Source organism: Mus musculus, chromosome 5, assembly GCF_000001635.26.
Source record: "Mus musculus strain C57BL/6J chromosome 5, GRCm38.p6 C57BL/6J".
In the NCBI taxonomy this organism is placed as follows: Eukaryota; Metazoa; Chordata; class Mammalia; order Rodentia; family Muridae; genus Mus; species Mus musculus.
In genome coordinates, this window is record NC_000071.6 from 137,340,926 (window position 1) to 137,350,072 (window position 9,147).

Below are 9,147 nucleotides of genomic sequence, written 5' to 3' on the forward strand. Positions count from 1 at the left end.
TTTCTGTCTTTATCTGTCATCTCCTGGTAGAGCTAAAAGTAGCAATTACAGATGTGGACTACCACATCTGTTTTATGTGGGTGCTGTGGACTTGAACTCCGGTCCTCATGCTTGTATAGAGAGCTCTTTTCCACTAAGCCATCTCTAACCCTGTCCTCATGTTTTGGATTTATTTCGTGTTCCATGAGACACAGGGTCTCAAGGACATCAGACTGTCCTTGAACTCAATATATACTCAAGGGTGTCCTTGAACTTGATCTTCCTGCCTCCACTGCCCATTGCGGGGGATTACAGGAGTCTGTTATTTTGTTTGTTTGTTTGTTTGTTGGGACAGGGTTTTACTCTTTAGCTAGGCTGTCCTTGAACTCTTGACAATCCTTGTGCCTCACCCTCGCAAAGAAGCCACCCCTCCCAGCTTCTCTCCTGTCTGAAGCTGTCAAGTCTCAGACATCTCAGGCTGGCATACAGGGCGCTGGCATTTCAACCTAGTGCTCCAAAGCTTCACCTGGCACTTGCATCCTTTCGTGAATGGATTTCCCTTCTTCTTCTTCTTTTTTTTTTCCTTCTATGACTTTGAAATGTTTATGTGCATGGTGTTTTACATGCACGTATGTCTGTGTGAGCGCATTGGATCCCCTGGAACTGGAGTGGTGCTGGGAATTGAACTCAGGACCTCTGGTAGAGCAGCCAGTGCTCTTAACCACTGAGCCATCTCTCTGGCTGTAACTGTGCTCACAAGTCTCTCCAACGGGCTCTAAGCCTGTAAACCGCTTAAGGGGTAGCATTATGTTATCCAGGTATAATGGAACTTTTTAACAGAGAATGAACGCAAACACAACAACCGTGCAAAGTCCTGAGCTGTCATCCCATCGTGAGAAGTGGGGTTAGAGAGAGACCTGTGGTGAACCCTCTGTTCTAATCAAGCGTCGAGCGATCATAGAAATTAGAAAGGTACATGCTTTTAATCGGTGGTATTTATTATATATTATATAAAATAAACAATATATGTATATAAATGGAAAGTTCAGTGTAGAGAGTTGAGTATGCCAGGTAGAGACTGAGGGATGCTGGGAGAACCTGGAGGCCAGGTCCACTTTGGTAAAATATGCACCTCAGCTGTTTGTCCTGGGTCTCAACCCCAACAAGGGACAGTCGCATAGTTGGGGACCCTGACTCATTAGGTTCCTTGTAATGGTGGGGCATTTCTTTTTTTTATGATTTTAAGATTTATTTATTCAATATATGTAACTACACTATAGCTATCTTTAGATACACCAGAAGAAGGCAGGTTTCATTACAGATGGTTGTGAGCCACCATGTAGTTGCCGAGATTTGAACTCAGGACCTCTGGAAGAGTAGTCAGTACTCTTAACCACTGAGCTCTCAGTGGTGGGGCATTTCTGTCTGAGTTCTACAACTTCTTTTTCTTTTTCTTTCTTTTCTTTCCTTCCCCCTCCCCCCCCCCCCCACTTTCAGATTCTGGTTTTTCAAGACAGGGTTTCTCTGTGGAGCCCTGGCTGTCCTAAAACTCACTCTGTAGACCAGGCTGGCCTTGAACTCAGAGATCCACCTGCCTCTGCCTCCAGAGCTCTGGGATTAAATGCATGTACCACCACCAACTGACTCCAGCTGTTATTTTAAACTTGGGTTTTTCTCCTAAGGCCTCTGATGGGCCTGAGGGGGTCAGCTAAGAGATGTTTAGTTTGGCTTAGGGCCAAAGATGGAGTAGCGTTTGTTTTCTTAGGGTAAACTGAATTCCTTAGGGCTCCACGTATGCCCACCTCTTTTAAGCTGTCGATTCTTAGCTGGCCCAACATTGCAGGTATAGCAGTGTCTCCCCATAGGCAGCATCTGGCTGCTGAGGGTGGCTGTTTGGACAAACAATCTCAAACTCCGCATCCCTGGAAGAAATGTACATAGTTCACGCGGGAAGCCTGCCCACTCCTATCTTAAGTTTAATCTCTTCAACCTGCAGTGTGTTCTATCTCTATCCACCAACTGATGTTTAACTGCCTCTTCTACTCCAGAGGCCACTGGGAACCAGACACACCTGCCTCCAACACGCACCCAAGCCCATAGGGTTTTTTTTTTTTTTTTTTTTTTAACATTAGAAGACCAATAAATCCACAATTTTACGTGAGGTTTTTCAGTTCCAGTGTATGGTCCTAAGCTGCAGTTGTTCCTGGCCACTCCATTAGTTAAGTGGTGGAGAAGGCTCCTATCCCCAGAGACCTACTTCCCCCTAGGAATACAGAAGAAACCAACTATACCTGGCAGGGGTTTGTCTGTCTGTTTGTTTGTTGTATTTTTTTAACCTCTATGATAAGCTGCTAGTTCAGTCCTATGGACTTTCCATGATTCAGCAGCATCACATTTGATCTTCTGTCCGATTGCCCCCTAGAGACTCTGACTCAATGAAAATCTACCCACATTTGCCTCCTAGAGAAACCAGAGGGTCCATTGTTTGGCTTGTTATTTTTGTTGTTGTTGTTGTTGTTTTGTTGTTGTTGTTGTTGTTTTTAATCTGTTTATACACTGGTGTAAGCAATCTATGCCTGTCGAAGCATCTCCTACGTCTTCGAGACTGTGTCCTTCCACGACCCTAAGCAGCAGCGGCACTAGAACCTGCAGGACCAACATGCAGTCTCTTTGCTCCCTCCCCCAACCCCTTCTTTGTTTTCCAAGACAGGGTTTCTCTGTGTAGCCCTAGCTCTCCTGGAATTCTCTCTGTAGACCAGGCTGGCCTTGAACTCAGAGATCTACCTGCCTCTGCCTCCCAAGTGCTGGGATAAAGGCATATGCCACCACTGCCCAGCTCATTTTTTAAAAGATATATTTATAGTAGTGACACATGCCATTTATCCCAGCACTTGGGAGGCAGAAGCAGGTGGACCTCTGGGTCGAGGCCAGCCTGGTCTACAGAGTGAGTTCCAAGACAGCCAGGGCAACACAGAGAACTCTGTCTTTCAAAAACCAACAAAAACAACAACAACAACAACCAAACAAACAAAAATGGAAGGAAAGAAGGAAGGTAATTATTTTTATGTGTATGAGTTTTGTCTGCATGTATGTCTGTGCACCATGTGTATGCAATGCCCAAGGAGGCCAGAAGAGGGCCTGAAATTATTGACAGTTGTGAGTCACAACTGTATAGGTGCTGGGAATGTGTGTGTGTGTGTGTGTGTGTGTGTGTGTGTGTGTGTGTGTGTGTTTGTGTTCTCATTTGTATACAGGTGTCTGAGGAGGCCAAAAGAGGGCATTGGATCTCTTGGAGCTAGAGTTATAGGTGGTTGTGAGCTGTGTTGAATGTGGGTTCAGGGAACCAAACATGGGTTCTTGCTAAGAGTAGCAAGAGCTTGTAACAGCTAAGCTCTCTCCAGCCCCTATAGACATCTAAGTGATAAACACTGGCATGCATGTTATGCTATCTAGAAGAACAGTATTTGTTGCAAACATTCCTCATGTGAGATGCCTTGGTGGTGGTTTGGTTTTGTTATCGGTTGTACCGGCCATAGAACACAAGACTGTCCAGGCTAGACATTCAACCAGCTACTGAGCCACTTCACCAGCTGCCTCTGTGTTATTTCCATCTTCCTGTTAGACGTGTACTGTTTGCTGGGCGTGGTGGCTCATAGCTTATAAGTCTAGCATCTGGAAGGCAGAGGCAGCTGTTTAAAGCCAGCTTCTGCTACATAAGGAGTTTGAGGCCAGCCAGGCAGGGCCCCATGAGACCGTTTCTCAAACAACCATAAAAAGCCACTGAGATGACTTAGCCAGTAAAGGTGCCTGCTGCCAGCTGCATAGCCTCAGACTGATCCTTAGGACCCACATGGTGGAAAAGAGAGAAGGAGAGAAGGGAAGAAGGAAGTCCTTTGTGTGTCTGAGTGTCTTGCTTGCATGTATGTCTGTGTACCACAGGCATGCCTGGTGGCCATGGAGATAGGAAATAGGATCGCACAGACTGTAGTTAAGGATGGCTTTCAGCTATTGTGTGAGTGCTAAGAACTGAACCCAGGTCCTCTGTGAGAGCAGCAGCTGCTCTTAACCGAAGAGCCATCTCTGCAGCCCTGAGAACCAACTCCTGCAAGTCACTTCTGATCTCCATGTCTTGCTGTTGTCTTTCTGTGTGTGTGTGTGTGTGTGGGTGGGTGGGTGTGTGCGCACCTTTCAAGTGATGGTATCAAAGGTATGCACCATGCCTGGACCTACCGAATTCTTTTTTTTTTTTTTTTGTAAATAAGAGCTCTGGGAGGTATAGATGAATGGATCAGGTGTTCAGAGTGACCCTTGCCTATACCGAGAGTTCTAGTCCAACCTGGGATATGTGAGCCGCTGTATTGGTAATTAACAACAATGAAAAATGATGCTATAAAAGAGGGCTGTCCAATTCCAACTGCTACCGACCCACCAAAGAACTGGTCCTCACTGAGGATGTAGCTCAGTTGGTAGAGTGTTTGCCTACTGTGCACACAGCCCTGGTTCAATCTCCCAATCCCCAGCTCCGTGTAAGCCGGGTGAGGTGGTGCATGCCTGTAATAGCACCACTGAGAACAGGCGTTAAGAGCCATTTTCAGTTACAATGATTTCTAGGCTACCCTGGGATAAGTGAGGTTGTGTCTCAACAGGAGAAAAAGGGGTGGGGTGAGGAGTGCTGGTGTGTGTGTGTGTGTGTCTCAGTGGGTAAAGCATTTGCCATGCAAATGTGAGAAGCTGAGTTCCTATGCTTTGCACCAGGTGTAAAAGCCATGGTGGCACATACTTGTGACCTTAGCACAATGGGGTGGGGGGGGGGGGGGAAGAGAGCATGAATAGAGTCCCTGTGGCTCTGTCCAGCCAGTGCAGCCATAATAGAGAGCTCTAGGCTCAGTGAGAAACTCTTGTCATCAAAGACAGGGTTAACAGCAATAGAGCAAACACCTGCGATCAGATTCTGGCCTCTGCATGCAAAGAGGAGCACACACACACACACACACACACACACACACACACACACACACACACTCACACTGAACCACCACCAAGAAAAATCCGTTTAAAGTGGCGGTATTCATTAACTAGGGCCAGGGAAGCAAGCAGATGTGTGAGAGGTGCTGTGGTTTATACCTCAGGGAACTTTGGACTCCATGGGGTTAAGTGAGCCAAGAGAGGAGTGGCTGGCTAGGCTTCAACGCGGGGACTTCACCACTTACCGTTTAAAGGAGGCACACGGCTAGTCTGTTCTCTGCTACTTCAAATGTACAGGAATGTTTCCCCCTGCTTTGTTCTTATCGATTTTGGGGTTTCGTTTTCATTGATTTTGGGGTGTGCATGTGTGTGCCTGTGGGTGTGTACTCACACGTGTGTATGAAGATCAAAGGACAACTTTGTGAGGATTCTCTCCTACGATGTAGTGGGTCCTGGGGCTCAAACTCAGGTCATCAAGGGCAAGCAAGCCCTTTTATCCCTTGAGCCATTTTGTCACCATCTTATTAAGTGTTTAATGTGTTTTGTTATGACATTTCCATAGGATACTTTTATGTTTATGTTCTCAGTTCTTATTCATGCCTCCTCTCCCACTCCACCCCTGCCCTCCCACTCCCACCCCTGCCCTCCCACTCCACCCCTGCCCTCCCTTATCTTTTTTTTTTTTTTTTTTTTTTTTTGAGACAAGATTTTTACTGTCAGTCCTAGAACTCACTAAGCAGGGCAAACTGGTCTCAAAAATCCCAGCGCTCTAGCTTCTGCTTCCTGAGTGCCTGGGATTACAGGCCCAGTTTACCCAGTTTACATATAGGAAAAGCCTTATCTCTCTGAGGGCTCAAAACAAACTGTCACAGTGTGAAAGGGACTTCTAGGCCAGGGTGGTGGCTCACTGGAGAGAGAGACGGAGACAGAGACAGAGGCAGAGAGAAATTGCTTAGCATGCCTGAAGCGGGTGGTGGGGGTGGGGGTGGGGGTGGTTGGGGTTTGGGGTGGTCAATCAGGAGCACCTCATAAGCCTGGTGGGATGGTACATGCCTTGCATTGAGGCCTTGGAGGCAGGGGGACCAACTGTTCAAGGTCATACTCAACTGTATAAAAAAAGGGGGGTGGCGTTTGTTTGGGCTAGAAGAAAGAAAGAAAAGACTCCTAATGTTATTTGTACTCAAGAAGACTATATATATATGTACAAGGATCTGGCCTGCCAGTGAGGGGGAGCATACAGAGGTGACTGTTAACACCCGCAGTGGGAAATCTGTGAAGGGCTTCAGAGTTTGTTTTGGTTTTAGATGATTTTTTTCTAGATGACTCAGTTTTGTCTTATGTGCATGAGTGTTTTGCCTGCTTGCATGTCTATGCACCACATGTGTGCCTGGTGCCCACAGAGGTCCAAAGAGGGCATTGGAGCCTCTGGAACTGGAGTTATGGATGCTTGGGCACCAGCTCGTGGGTGCTAGGAATCAAACCCACGATGTCCTCTGTGAAAGCAACAGGTACCCTTCACGGCCGAGCCATCTCTTCAGTGCCTTTCAAAGTTTTTGTAATCCTATTTTTTTTTTTTTTTAAAGATTTATTTACTTATTTATTATACGTAAGTACACTGTAGCTGTCTTCAGACACACCAGAAGAGGGCATCAGATCTCATTATGGGTGGTTGTGAGCCACCATGTGGTTGCTGGGATTTGAACTCCAGACCTTCGGAAGAGCAGTCGGGTGCTCTTACCCACTGAGCCATCTCACCAGCCCGTAATCCTATTTTTTATTTGCATATTTATTGCGTTAGGAGAGAGCCAGTGAAGGCCACAGTGTCCATGTGGAGGTCACAGATGACAGACAACTTCTGGAAATCGGTTTTCTCCTTCCACTATGTTTACCTTGAAATTCAAACTCAAGTTGTCCGCTTTGGCAGCTGGCACTTCTACCACAGAGCCACGTCCCAGTTCCTCCAAGTCCCCTAACACCGAGAAGAAGAAGAAAAACAAAAAGGTTTGAGATTTGGTTGGGTCTTTGGGACAAACACTGATTTTGGGCTAATGGGAGTTCTCACCTGCAGCAGAAGGCTAAGCAACTCAGTGCTGGCAGCAGGAGTTTCTGGTGGTCCGGGAGTGGAAGGAATGACCTCACACACACAGGATAAATGGAGGGTGCTTCCTGACCCGGGGAGTAAAGATCTCGGGCGTCACTTGCATGGAAAAGGGAAATCACGGGATTTTCACCAGTGCGCGCTCTCTCTCTCTCTCTCTCTCTCTCTCTCTCTCTCTCTGTGTGTGTGTGTGTGTGTGTGTGTGTGTGTGTGTGTGTGTGTGTGTGTAAGACTTGCAATGTAGTCCAGTCTGGTTCCACTTTCCTCCCAAGTTGTGGGAGTATGACCACACTGGATCTGTGTAGGAATGGGATGGAACTCAGGGCTTTCTGGGTGCTAGAGAAACTGTTTACCAAATTCTCTACTGATAGCAGCAGAGAGGCCAGCCCAGGAGTCATTCTTACTGATACACTGTCTTTGGGTTTTCGGAATAATCTGATGGGCTCTTTCATCTTTTCAGCTGGGTCTCATCAACCGAACCCTCCTCCACGCCTGCCTCTGTCATCCAGGCTGCTTGTCTCTCCTCTATTGAGGCGTTAATCGTCTCTGCATACTAATGAATTGCTTATCCCACTAAATGTGAAAATTTTTAAGCAATCAAAGGCTTGAAGTGGGCTGCTGATGGTGGCTCCTAGGGTGAGAACAAGCCACGACTCAGAAATTCAGGGGGACCCGGATGCAGAATGATAGCTGCAAAAAAGGGGGTGTCTGTGGATAAGAGAAGGGGAGCCTGAGTCTGCGTGGGGAAGGAGGAGGGGACTCCCAGATCTAGCCGGTCAGCCTGGCTCCAGCCAAGCCGGCTGTTTCCTGCCCTGGCTGACCCCCCACCCCGGAGCGGGACCCAGGCAGGGCTGTGAGGAAGGGCAGGGGGTGGGGAGCACTACTTGCGCCAGGAAGATAAGTGCACGGGGACAAAAGGCCATCACGGGTCTCCCGCGCCCGCTGGTGTGTGTGTGCGCGCAGGCGGACAAGAGGTCATCACCGGTCTCCCGCGCCCGCTGGGGTGTGTGTGTGCGCCCTTAGGGTATTTGGCAGACTCCCAGGTGCCCCAGACTCCTACCTCAGAGTTTCCAGACCCTGTACTAATTACCTTAAATTAAAGTCTCCTTACCGCAGCCCTTAAAGGACCGACTTCGGGAACAGCACCTCTCTCATCCAACCATCCCGTGCCCCACACTCACAGTGCCCTGATGTAGATAGGAGGCCGTCTTTCCTGGACCCTCCCCTCAAACTGATGGATGAGAGGGGGTGCTAGCAAATGAGAGGAAGGGCCCTCCCAGCCATCCCGAGGGCCCCCAGGAGCCAGACAGGAAACAGCCTCAGGAAAGAGCCACAACGGTCCCTACCCCCGCCTTGGAGGTCAAGGCTGCAGGCGGCGGGGAAGTGTCCCCCTCCTTTAAAAAAATGAAATGAGGTGTTACGGAGATCCCTCACCCTCTCTGACACGCCTGCCTTTTATTTACATTTTCTATACTTTGGGTTTCAAACCACTTTCTCCAGCGTTAGGCTGCGCGCTCAGTGGATCTCCAGGACTTAACGAGCACGCACTGATTGTGTGAGCGCTCTCTCCGGAGATAGACAAGCTGGGATTATTGCTTGAGGAACGGAGGTCTGTTGGGAAGCTCTCCATACCCAAATGCAAAGTTTTAACCTTCTCCTCCCAAATGCAATCCCCTGCTCCAACTAGGTGGCAGGGGGCGCATCCAGATGTGGAATCTCAGGTCCCGCTGCAAGGTCAAAGCAGGCTTTGTGTGGGGGCATTCACATTTACGCACACATCTGTGAGGCCTGGTAGGTTCAGGTCAGTCCTGAGGATTCCTGGGCTACTGCCCCAACATGCACAATCAGGGGTAGTAGGCATGGGACACCCAGCACCCCTGGACAGTCCCTAAGTTCCACACATGCCGCCCCTCCCCCTCTTGCAAACTTTCTCCTAACTTCCCGACAGGCTCAGTTCGGGCGGCCCCCCCTCTCATGAATTATTCAGCAGCATAGGAGCCAATCAGCTCCCCGTGCACCCCCCCCTCCCAGAGAAACCCGGGCTCCAGGGTGTTGGGAGATGGGGCGGGGGGAAACTCTGACATGGGACTGTCTCCGCCTCCTAT

General features: G+C 48.6%; 1 long non-coding RNA gene across 2 annotated transcripts; it reads right to left on the bottom strand.

Moving 5' to 3' along the window:
• Positions 1–6,674: 6,674 nt before the first annotated feature.
• On the bottom strand, positions 6,675–9,127 carry Gm52791. 2 transcript variants are annotated; one of them, XR_003955817.1, is made up of 3 exons: positions 8,154–9,127; positions 7,007–7,141; positions 6,675–6,913 (listed from the first exon to the last, which is right to left on the bottom strand). It is a non-coding gene; the product is annotated as a predicted gene, 52791 (long non-coding RNA). The 2 variants fall into 2 exon arrangements; XR_003955816.1 differs by having other exon boundaries at positions 8,133–9,127.
• Positions 9,128–9,147: the final 20 nt, after the last annotated feature.